This window comes from Halichoerus grypus, chromosome 5 (genome assembly GCF_964656455.1).
Source record: "Halichoerus grypus chromosome 5, mHalGry1.hap1.1, whole genome shotgun sequence".
Lineage (NCBI taxonomy): Eukaryota > Metazoa > Chordata > Mammalia > Carnivora > Phocidae > Halichoerus > Halichoerus grypus.
Window position 1 is genome coordinate 182,061,107 of NC_135716.1, and position 12,889 is coordinate 182,073,995.

Genomic DNA, 12,889 nt, shown 5'->3' on the forward strand with positions numbered 1-12,889 from the left:
GCCGCATCAGAACACACTAACGTCTGCTCTCCTGGGTCCACATGTCACCCGCCCCCACACTCGTGTGCTACATTTCCCATTAGTACTCTACCCCTGGACCAGAGTACTCTTCAAATTTCTGCAAATTCCAAATTGGTGAGGCGTGAATGAATGTATTATTGAGGCCAGTATTCAAACATCCCTTGGATTAGGTGGGAAGGCTAACAAGGTATCATGTTTTCCACTAAATGGGGATGCAACTTGATTTCATAGAGTTGAGGGGGCTGCCTTGTCTGGCTGTCCTCATGGAAGCCCCAAAGCAGGCTTCTTTAATCCTTCCACTCAGAGCAGAGTGGGTCTAAAGGTTCACGGAGTAGTTACGTAATGGAACAAAAGATTAATAACCAGCTCAAAGGGCAGCAGGTGCTAAGCCTGGGGAACGTCCCTCACAAACCCTGCACATATCCCTACCATCTCTTTTTCTCCCCTCTTCCTCATTTTCCTGATTTCCCTTCCTGGCCCCATTCCCGTCCCTCCCTCAGCCTCTTTATTTCCCTCCCTGCTCTCACCTAACTGGCACCAACCCTAGATCCAGGTATGCCTGTTTGAGGTGGCTGACAAAAATACTTATGGTTAATAATAGATTAGGTAAGATCGAGATTCATGAAAAGAGTAAAATAAAGCTCACGCAAAGCTACTGTACAGAAAACACACAAGAGATCATCCAAAATGGTTAACTGTGAGTCCCAGACTGGGTTGAACTGGCAAACGAAGCAAAATGGGGGGCAGTTTCAGGATCATGGTCAGTTGTTTTGGATAGCATGTGACGTCACAGACTTCGATATCCTTGCAATAAAGGCAGTACTGGGTTTTAAGGACTGTTTATCACCATTTGTATTAACAGACACCAAACACTGGTTCACAGAAGCAGTTCAACAAAGATCGGTGTGGTCCAACTTGAGAGCTCTCTGAGGATTCGGTTTAAGTCAAGGGGAGATTGAACTATTCCATGCATGTCTATTATTTACTGCTCCCTCTTTCCTGAACAGTATTTTATGATCCTAATTTTTAAATCTAAAAGTAGGTGAGTTGATGGTTTTCAGTTTCCTGAAGGAAAAGCTTTCTGTACTTAGCTGGTTTTTAGTAGTTTATCATTAAGGAGCTCTCAACGGATTTCTCTTCTGCAGGTCAGTGACTCTCAACTTTTAAAACAAACCCTCTTCACTGCAATGAAATAACATGTCTTCTTCTTTGTTTGGGAATAAATATAACTAGAGTTTAACGATAAGGTGGTGTCCTGCATAGGCAATTTCTTTCCACAATTCTTGGTGGAAAGAGAGTAGCTGCCAGTGTTTAAAACTATTTGACAAATAAGCCTAATAATTGACTAGTCAGCTGCCTGTCTACCACTTGACGCCCCTGAGTGACGCCATGTCTGCTGAGTAACGGCCCTATGCAGACATAAAATGTACAGGAGAAGCTGGACTTCCCTTATTAGAAAAGAACCCGCAACAGTGATTCCTACCCTTCATCACTCATTGGCTCTTAGTGATGAAAGCTACAAACCCTTTCCTAGAAAAGTACATACGTACACAAAATCATACGTTCAATATCAGAGGACTCACAGACCCACGGGAGGGGAGGGCCGTGGGTTCCTGGCTCAGGATGATGGTGTGGCGATGGTCCACTGAAACATTTCCCAAACCGCATGCTGTAGAAGATTTTCCACGACATGTTACTCAGTAGACCATAAAAACAAAATGTGTCAAGATGTTTTTGAGTAAGTAGGTTAAACACTAAATACATTTGCATTTCTCTGAACCTTAACATGCTAACAGATGCTGTAAATTGCTGGTAGAGAGCTGGTAGGCATGTTTCCTAAACTTATTTGAATCTTTCTCTATAGGTTTGGAGGAGCTTCTTATAAGCATTTCCTGTAACTAATGTTCCCACAGAAGAGTTTAGAACTAAAACTAATCTTAAAGAATACCCCAATACAATGTCCAGTGAGGAAGTTCCTGGTCCATGCCCCTCGTTTTCCTTCTTCACTCACCAGGCAAGGCTCAGGTGCCTGTGGGTTAAGAGGGAACATCACCCAGGGACTAGTATGGGAAGCTGTTTGACCTGACATCTCTTCCTCCCATCTCCTTTTTCCTTCCTAGAAGACTCTTCTTCCTCTGATGGTCCAGTCAATCTCACTTCAGACAACCTCTGACACACATAACCACCTTGTTAACCCACTGCCTGTCCCTTCCACTGCTCCTTCAAGATACCTCAGAAGGGTTTCTCTCTTTTCTTTGTGCCACTTGAGAATAAAAAGAAGATTGTAATTACAACGGATAATAAGAATAATGTTAGGGTTCTGTTATCAAGAAACTTAAATTTTATTCCTCTAAAAAGTTAGGGAGCTGGACTTTGTAATTTCAGAGAACTATTTTGGGTTCTACCCTATGAATTAAGACTCTTCGCCAAAAAGTTTCCATTTACTGAAGTTATTTTATATGTACCTTTATTTTTATTTGAGCAACATCATTTAATATGAAAATAGGAAGTGCATTATTTCATGTGTTTTGGAACATGTAAGTGTAGGCTATGTATATATTATGTAGATTATATAGTTCAAAGTTTTACAGTGTATAATGTGATATACATAAGCACACATTTTAATATTTTTCTCCTGCAAATGCTGAGTATCCATTATGGGTTCAAAAGATTTTTCTTCTCAGGCTAGCCTGGGAACATACCTACCATTTGTTGCACTGTTTATCTGAGAAATATCATTCAATTGACTTATAAGTTTTTAGAACACCATCCGTTTTAGGCTGGGCCCTTCCTATTTTTTACATTGTTAGGTAAAACATCTTTCACACATGCACACAAATGCCAGAGGCATGGATTCTGGCTAGAGCAGAATGAATGGTTTCTTTCATTAGAAAAGACAAAAGGATATTTAAATGAATTCTTTGTTGATTAATCCAAACCACAGTGTATAATATATTAAGGACTTGAATCATATTTTCTGAAAACGGTCCTAGGAATTGTTAGTCAGCACCTATTAAAAGGTGAAGGTTCTGGTGTCTTCTCATTTAAAATGAGACCATGAGAATAAAATCATGGACTCGGCCTTATTATGAGCTTCTGTGGTTTCCGAATGAATGGTGCTTTCTTTTTTTTTTTTTTTTTAAGATTTTATTTATTTATTTGACAGAGAGAGACACAGTGAGAGAGGAAACACAAGCAGGGGGAGTGGGAGAGGGAGAAGCAGGCTTCCTGCCGAGCAGGGAGCCCGATGTGGGACTCGATTCCAGGACTCGGAGATCATGACCTGAGCCGAAGGCAGATGCCTAATGACTGAGCCACCCAGGCGCCCCTGAATGGTGCTTTCTTTAGGAATATGACTATCAGGCTGAACATAAAAAAGTACCAGTTCCCTCACAGTATGCCTGCCTAGCATCCCTTCCCACTTCCCTGGCTATGGCACCTTGTTGCTCCTTTGGGAGTTGCTCCTGCCCTATGTGTAGTTCAGGTGGTGCTGATCCCAAGTCTTGTTTCAAGGGAGAGAGAGGCAGGCCTTGCTAATAATGAGCATACTGCCTCCTCTTATTCCAGTGACTGGACACATGCGTCAAGCTGAGCCAAGAAGAACAGAACATTTCCTGGAACAACTGGCAAAGATGTGCTGTCTTCCCGGAGATATTTGCTAAATTGGCAAAATATAAGCCTGGAGCTTTGAGGGGACCATCTTGCTACCACTGTGGAAATGAGAATAAAATCAACATGGACAAGAGTAGAGTCAAGAGAGGGAGAGACAGGTTCCTAATGCTGTCACTTGAGCATCTGGAACCAACTGTAGCTGAAGATAACTCCAAAACTGGATTTCATAAGAGTCAATAAATTCCCTCTTTTATATAAGCCAGTTTGAGTGGAGTTCTGTGACTTGCAGCTAAAAGAGGAATCTAAGGTGACTCTATTAACTGAAATGTGGATCCTTTCACTAAACAAATAGTGAAAGTCTGCTCCCACTTACAAATAAAAAAATATTCAATTAAATATTCACTACATATACCTCGGTTGTGCAAAATTATCATTGGAATCGCCCGACAAAAACATGGGATAAATCGTGGTGGAAATAAGCTGTCATGCTCATTTGAAACATTTTGATTACCTGAAGAAATCAGGAAAAGGTATACTGAGCTCCAGCTGAGCTGGAAACCTATCTGCTGTTGAATTCCATACCTACACAAGCATCTCCACTCGTTCAGCCTTAGGTAAATCAACTGTCGTAACAGACACGTCCCATGGCAGATAATCACTACAAAACACTGAGATTTAAAGAGCACTCGAGAATTATCTGGTCCAGGGGCTTTCAACAGCTTTTGACTGTGGCCCACAGAAAGAACTAAACCCAGTACATACACATACATACACACACACACACACACACACACACACCCCTGAAACAGAAACTTCCCAAATCCACACTTACCATGTGCAGGGTACTCTGATTTTAGAAACTAATGATGCTGACCACTAATCTCCTGAACCACTCCTAATAGGTTTAGAACACAGGTAAGGCACTGATCCAGAGACGTAAGGTGATTTACCTGAGATTTCTGATTTACTCAGTGGTAGAGCTGAAAAACAAAACAAGTACTCATCCTACTGTATTATTTCAAAGCAAAGAGCTCTTACCCACACACATTCCTAGACGGCGAGCGTTTGGTCAATCCTAAGAAAGTCAGAGAGATGATTCAGGTGGCAGACCTAGCGATTTCACACTGGTACAGGCCAGGACTCTTCAAGACCACTTAAATGAAAACCCCAATACCCTAGGAACCCTGAACTGCTCTGCATGGGAGATCCTGCAGCGTTTGCGTCTAACTGACTAACAGACAAGACTGAACTGAGTGCAGCAAGTAGGGTCAGAGGTTGGTGTGCCTTCGGCCTAAAGAAACACATTCCCAACACATTCTTCTCACTCTATCCAATAAATAACACCATACATGTACTCTGTTTGTCAACAGCAGTCACGAAACTCCAGCTCCCAGATTTCATTATGCCAGGTGGGGAGGGGAGGATACGGCTTGGGTGCCACCCTGCCCAGCAAAGAGCCACTACTCTATGTTGGGAGATGAGGGGAAAGGCTTCATTAATAAGACTTGGGTTAGGCTCAGAGAATTTAGAATATTGAGTAGTTGTTGAGAGACGGGGGAAGGCTGGCTTTAAGAAAGTGGGATCAGATTTGAAAGCGGTGAAAGTCAAAAGGTGAAAAAAAAAAGGAAACTAGTTAATCTTAGTAGCTGATGAAAGTTAATTTAATGTATTTGGAAGAACTTATGTTATTTGCCATTACTTTAAATATTACAAAAATGTTATGTAAGTTTAGCATCACTAGCTTAACTCCTATAAACGTTCACTCTTATTAAATTCCTTCCATACTTTACCCTCCTCAAATTTGTAATAATGTTATAATTTGCTTAACAGTTGACCTATAATAGGTACTTTTAAAAATGTGTTGACTGATTGATCTTTCTATACGTCATATGTGTAAAGCTATGCTCTACGTTCAGTGCTAACAAGACAACATAAAATTAAAAAATTATAGGTGGTACCATGATATTTTCGAAACTAAAATTTGTTAGTACACAAAAAAAACTTTACTGAAATAAAGCATCAAGCAAGGTCACACAGGCATTCTCAATGCACCCACCCCCAATGGTACAAAAAGCAAAGACACTATTTACAAAGTACGGCGCCGTGACGGTAATGAGTCTCTGTGCTACACTGCTTAGGGGGTGGAGTGTAACCATTTCCTGCCGGTAAAGGCATCCCCTTGCCTGCCTGCTGCGAGTTAACCCATGTCTAGACGTGTCAGAGAAGAGCAAAGAAAGATGGTCATTTGACTTCAGGGCAATCCACTCAGGAAGGGGACAAGTGATGGTCTCCATGCTCACGAGCTGCACTATCCTCACGCTATTAGGTGCCGACAGCCAGCAGGCTCCTCAGCACTTCCCAAATGTTCAATGTGACTCCTAGTGACCTGCAGCCTTCAAAGTCATTCAGGGCATCTCATCTGCGCTTCTCCCATCAGCACTGAAAAGTCCGGGTTGGCTGTCGGACCTTACACAGAATGTAAGAAAATCCATGTCAGCTGTAAGGAAGACAAAATTAACCCTACATCACATCTATCGTTGTCACAAAGCCCAGAATGCAGTTTATGGCCTGCCTCCAGAAAGTGTGTAAGATTTTACGGAATGAATGTTACTAACTTCATTAGAGCCCCCGTTTCCCTTTCCTGTACCCTCACTTTCCTCTGGCCTTATCCTTCTTAATTTCACCTATTTTTATCTTGCTTCAGTGTGTGACATGTGCAGCCATACCTTGGAGATACTGTGGGTTTGGTTTTAGACCATCACAATAAAGTGAGTCCCGTTTTCTTGATTCTCAGTGCCTATAAAAGTTGCTTTTATACTATGCTGTGGTCTATTATGTGCACAATAGCATTCTGTCTAAAAAAACCCTACATACCTTAATTAAAAAATACTGCTAAAATATGCTAACCGTCACTTGAGCTTTCAGCAAGTCCTAATCACTGATCTCAGATCACCGCTAACAAATATAACGATTAAAAAAAAAGTTTGAAAGATTGCAAGGATTACCAAAATGTGACAGACACACGAACTGAGCAAATGCTGCTGGAAAAACGGCACCGACAGACTTGTTCCCTCCCACGCAGGGTTGCCACCAACCTCCAATTTGTAAAACACGCCTTATCAGTGAAATGCAATTAAAGCGAAGCACAACAGAAAGAGGTATGCCTGGATCTCTGTAAGCTCCCTTAAATCATTAAAAAAAAAAAAAAAAAAAAGAGGTGATGTATACAAACTACATCACGTGTTCGTGCCAAATGCTTTTTGGCAAGGGAATATATAACTGAAATAAGCTCCCAAATATTCAGCTTATATACTGTGACAGGATGCCATGGTTGATATTTAACAATGAAGACTTGGCACCACTAAGAGAGTCTCTGTTTGAAAAGATCGATGGAATACAAATATTAAGCCACTTTAAGCCAGGGAAAGCAAAACCCTTTAAATGTGAGAAGACATGGCAGACACACAATGAACGGTTGGAAAAGGGGTGGGAAAGTGCACACCGCTAAGAATAAATGACTTCCAGAAACCACTGCACCAGCTAAAGAACGGTGCCAAGTTTAACAAAATGGTCTTTACTGACCTTTCTGGGTGATTCCTAAAGTTGCGTTTTAAATAAATGTATTAACAATTTTCCCTTAGACATTTAAAAAAGGCAGCCTACAAGCACAGTTCCGAAGCTTGAAAAGTTCACAACAGCAATGATCGGAAAACATCAGAAAAATTTTGACGGTTCCCAAAGGAAATTCTAGATCCCCAAAATGTCCATTTCCTGCACTGGCAGAAGATGAGGGCTTTTGAGACAGCACCTGCAGCTTAGCCATCAATAAGGGCCTCGGGGCTTCCACCAGGGAAGTTCAACACCAACTCTTTAACTTCACTATCTTTCTCACATCAAGTACAAAAATCCTCAGTCCAACCTGTCGTCTATGCTCTCTAAAGCAGTCCACCATGAACAGCCTACAGCAGTAACACTGCTGTTATACACAGGAAGGCCCAGCAGCGTCCTAAGAAACGAATAATGTGGGGCGCCTGGGTGGCTCAGTTGTTAAGCGTCTGCCTTCAGCTCAGGTCATGATCCCAGGGTCCTGGGATCGAGCCCCACATTGGGCTCCCTGCTCAGCAGGAAGCCTGCTTCTCTCTCTCCTACTCCCCCTGCTTGTGTTCCCTCTCTCTCTATGTCTCTCTATGTCAAATAAACAAAATTAAAAAAAAAAAAAGAAACGAATAATGTGTCTGTGTGTGTCTATCACAAAAGCAGAAAAGTTGATAAAAAAATCTTTAAATAATACGATGTTCTTAACTACTGCATTAAATACTGTGTTTCCACTTTGATTCTGTGGCATATAATTAATCAGGATGACTGAAGGGAGGTCTCTTAGATATTTACAGCACTTCTCTGTTTTCACTACTAAGCTAAATTTATTGGGGAAATGCATATCCTGTAAATAAATGTTATTTTCTAGAACGTTAAACATGGTTACTCTCTAGATCTAATACAAAGAAAAGAAAATACATGAGCTATTTGCTATTGTCTAATTCTGGTCTTAAAATACTATTTTCCTATAAACACACACCGTGAAAGGTGCTACTGCTGAACCTGTTTCTCTTTACCAGGTTCCCAGGCAGCGGTTTCTCTCTATGACACGGTTTCTGTAGGAAAACTCTTTGAAAAATTCCTTTGGGCAGAAAAAGAAAAGGTTTCCTTTGTATACAGCCAGCCATTTTACCATATATGACAAAACTGGGGGGGGGCACAGTTTTAAAATTTCAGGTTTTGGCTTCACTGGTGACTGAAATATAATGCACAGAACCAAACACATACACGAGGCACTTCTGTAATATCTGACAGCACTTCTTCCCTTTACCGAATCTGCTTTGCTGATTACATACCTCAGACTAATCAGTAGAAATCATACCAAGCAATAGTGGACAAAATATAAAATAGACTAAAATTGTCATCATTCGCTGGTAAACTGATGAAGAAGATACTCTGCAATAGTATTAAACTTTCAAAAATTTGTTTTGATGCCTACAGAAACCTACGGAGATTGAAAAAGTCTCAAACATCTGAACACCATCAGGGCCACCTCTTAAAGTTGTGCAATACCTAAATCAAACCACGGGAGATCCTGTAAATGCAAGAAGGCCACACGGAGCCTCTATTCCCGCCCATCTGAGCGTGGCTGGTGGAAACAAGGGTCAATGCACCTTTCCTGTCCTGGTTCCAGGTAAGCCAAACTCTCAAGTTCTTCCAAACCTCTTAGTCTCTGAACTCAACCAACTTTCCCCGCCGGATTCTACGCACACATTAATAAAACGTTCATTCACTCCATTGGCTTGCTACGAAAGGCAGCCTCCAACCGCCTAGTCCTGCAGAGGCGCCTGGGGCTGAGCTCGGTGCTGTCCCGGCCCTTTTCCCAGCGCCCCGCGGAGGAGGCACCTGTCCCGAACCTTCTCTCCCCGCATAAGGGGCGCCGGTCTGGATCTTCTCTCCTCTCGGTGGAGGAGGCACCAGTCCCAGGCCCTCTCCCCTCTCCTTGAAGGAAGGGAACCTATGCGGTTCCATCTCCCCACGCCCCACCGAGGGGGCTCCTGTCCCCGCCCCTCTTCTCTGCCGAGGGGCACCTGTCCCTCCCCTCCCCGCCGAAGGGTACCAGAGCACCCCACTCCCCGCCGTGGGGCACATGTCCCTCTACTCCCCGCCGAGGGGCACCTGTCCGCCCCACTCCCCACCGAGTGGCACCTGCCTCCCGCCTTCTCCCCGCGCCCCGCCTCGGGGGCACCTGTCTCCCCCTCCTCCCCGCCGAGGGGCACCTGTCCTCCACCCCACCCTCTCCCCGCGCCTCGCCTCGGGGGCACCTGGATCTCCCTCCTCCCCGCCTCGGGGGCACCTGTCTCCCACCCTCTCCCCGAGCCCCGCCTGGGGATCCGGCGCTGGATCTGAAAAGCCCGCCGCCAGGGCTCGCCTCGCAGACAAAAACCAGTCGGCGGCTCCGTGGGCGCCCGCGCGGCTCGCGCCCCGCCGCCCCCGCCCGCCCGCCGCGGCCACTCCCCGCACGCGCGCCCCCAGACCGCCACTCACCCAAACACTCCCACTCCCTCGCGCACACACGCGTGTCCTCACACCCGCTGCCTCGCATCAACACGCGCGCGCGCTCTGCCTCGCTCCTCACGTTCCCTCACACCCCCACTCGCCCCAAGAACACGCGTGATCTCACACCCACTCCCCAACACACCTCCTCACAGACACGCGCGCTCCATCGGCACACGCCGGCCCCGCGCACACTCACGCGTCAAAACACACTCGGTCCCCTCGCGCTATCCATCCACGCGCGCTCCCTCCTTCCCCACTCGCTCTGTAAACACGCGTGTTCGCACACCCGCTCCCAAACGCGCACGCCCTCCCCCTCGCTCCATCAACACGCGCCTCTCACGCTCGGTCAAACACCCCCTCCCTCACACCCGCGCCGTAAACACACGCCGGTGCCCACGCACACTCACGCGTCAAAACACTCCCCCCTCGCATGAGCACGCGCGCCCCTCACGCCCCCTCCCCCTCCACAGCTGCGCGTGTCCTCGCACCCACTCCTCAAACACACCCCGCGCCCCCTCGCGCGAACACGCGCGCCCCCCACGCCCCGGCCGCGGCGCGCGCCCGCCCCCGGCCCCGCCCCCGCGCGCCCCAGCCGCCCCGCGCGCCCCCGCCGGCCGCCGCCCTCGCCCCGCACGCGCCCGGCCGACTCTCCCCTCGGCCACACGCACACTCACTCGGGACTTGGAGAGCACGGCCACCGCTCGGTCGGGCTGGCGCCGAGCCGCCTCTGCGTTCCTCCTCCTCTCCCGCGCGGCCCCGCCCGGCCCGGCCCCGACAGCCTAGCCCGGCCCAACCCGCTCAGCTCCACACGCCGCAGCTGGAACGACTCGGGCTCCGGGTACCGCTCTCTCCCCGCCACAGCCCGAGTGCGACGCCCGGGCCAATGGCGGGGCGCAGCGGTGAGCTCACCGGCCTCGGCCCCGCCCTCCGGGCTGCACGGGCCAATCGGAGGGCGCTACGTCACCCGGAGCCGGGCAGAGGCAGGTGTGGGGCGCGGAGCCGCTCGGCGCGGGGACTGCGCCGGAACTGCGCCGGAGCCGCGCGGCGCCGCGCTGGACGGCGGCGGCCGGGCCCGGAGGGTGCGGGCGGAGCGCGGCCCCGCGGCCCCGGGCGCCCGCACGCGAGGCCCGGGCTGGCCAGGGCCCCTCGCGACGCCGCCGCCCGCTCCCCGTCCAGATTCGCGGAGGCCCGCAAGAGGGGCGGCCGCGGGCCATTCGAGGGCAGAGACGGCCCGGAGCCCGACGGCCGCGCCCGTTCCCCCGGGCTCACGGCCCCGAGAGGCTTCCCCGGGGGCCCGCGCGGCGGGGGGCGCTCGGACCGCGCTTGCCAGACCCCGCGGTGCGGACCCGCCGACTCCCGACCCAGCGGCGCCGTCGGGTCCGCTCCGGAGACCCGCGCCCAGGGGCCCCCCGCGTACCCGGGCTCGGCTCCCGGCGCGGCCCTGGCGCGCCCTGCGGCGGCGGCGTCTGCAATGCAGCCGCGGGAGGAGCCGGCGCTGCGCTGCGCGGCGAGCGGGGGAGCGCGGAAGGCTGGGCGGGAAGGAGGGGCGCGGCGAGCCGGCCGGGGCCGCGAGGGCGCGGGGCAAGTCCTGGGCACTGGGTGCAGAGGTGCGCGGGCGTCGGCCAGGGCGGGGCCGAGGATGTCTGGCTCGTGACGGTGAATGGCGAGTCCCCTGGGAGTTCGGGAGCGTCTAAGGCTCCCTTGCCGGAGGCGCGGGGCCCCACCTCCTTAGCTGGAGTTCCAGGGCCTCCGCCCACTCCTCGGGTCTAACCCTGGTGTCCAAAAGTTCTGGCTGCGGCTTGGCTTTCTCACTTGGATACTTCTGCATGACAACCTCTCGCCTCGCCTCCCGCCCTAAGTCCAAATCACACCTCTCCATCAAGGCTCACCGTGTCCAAGCAGCCTTCCCAGGCGTCCCAAGTGGACACCACCACCCTTTCTCCTTTCCCTATGTCATTTGTAGCCCTGCTGCTATTCAATCGCCGCCGCCCCCACAGCCACCTACGGCCTTGCACACACAAAGGGCTTGACCCACGCGGACTTTCCGGGAGGCTATCTTCCCTTTTTTCCTCCATCTTGTCAATTATCTTTAAACTTGATTATGTCTCTTTTCTGCCATCTGGGTTAAAAACAATCTCAAAAGATGGGCACGGAGTCTTTTTTTTTTTTTTTTTAACCCTGCCCGAACACGCGTGAAAGCAACCACAGCGTTTTGCACAGCTCTTAAGCCTGTACAACCAAAAATGAATAATTGGTTAGAGGCCAAGCCAAGGACGCTCCTGGCGAGGCTGGGTCCCATTCTGTGCCACGCATCGGAGCCAGGGAAGCAAGCAGGTCCAGTACAGTTGCACTCCTGGGGGCTGACCGTGGCTTCTTGCCTGCAGCGAGTCCCTCCCTGCCCCGACGAAGTCGCAACACCCGATGCTGTTCAGAATCTTGCTCCAACAAGCCCTTCCAGTTCCCGCCCCCACCTGTGTCCACCCTGCTCTCGCCACACAGGACCCCTGCACTCCCAACTCCGCTTCTCAGCTCCCCTTTATGGGCTAGGGGCACCCCTATCCATTCCTTAAGGCCTGTCTCCAGCCCCCTCACCCCCAGCAGAACTGATCCAGGAGCATTGTTAATGCATTCCTATGGCAGCACTTCCTGAGCGGCATCTATCGCTTCCAGGGCTGGAAATGTAAGGGTTAGTAGTCAAGGAGGAGGGCTCTGGAGACAAACCATCTGGGTTCAGAGTTAGACTCTCCCACTTGCTAGCTGCGTGCCCCACTCATCGTGCCTTCATATCCATGGGTGAGAATTAAATGAGCCAATAGATGTGCTTATACTGGTGTCTGGTGCATAAGACACACTCAGTACAAATTGGTTCCTGCTGCTACTAGAAGTCAGGGTATCTTAGGGTGGCGACTGGAAAGGGGAGGGGAGGGCTTCTGGGTTTCTGATAATGTTCCATTCTTGACCTGGCCACTAGTTTTAGTTTGTGAAAACTCATTGAGCTGAGCTGCACATACTTATTCTATGTGAACTTTTCCATATGTATAGTGTACATTAATAAAAAGTGCTTTAAAAAACTGGTTGTTATTAGCTGAGACTGAGACAACTCTAATCTCCTTGAGAACAGGAACAAAGTCTTAACTTATCCTGGCACCTTACACAATGC

The 12,889-nt window shown here is 49.1% G+C and overlaps 1 protein-coding gene across 16 annotated transcripts in view; it reads right to left on the reverse strand.

Annotated features, from left to right (window-relative positions):
• Positions 1 to 12,889, reverse strand: part of CAMTA1 (calmodulin binding transcription activator 1) — an 843,552-nt gene that overhangs the window by 41,111 nt on the left and 789,552 nt on the right. The window contains exon 1 of one of the 16 annotated variants that reach the window (XM_078073850.1): positions 11,147 to 11,164. The exons of 13 other annotated variants lie outside the window; for them this stretch is intronic. The gene's annotated coding sequence lies outside the window, so the exon portion shown is untranslated. Of the gene's footprint in view, positions 1 to 9,717; positions 9,738 to 10,403; positions 10,564 to 11,146; positions 11,165 to 12,889 lie in introns of those variants that run through there. 2 more of the 16 variants (XM_078073848.1, XM_078073847.1) reach the window with 2 other exon arrangements.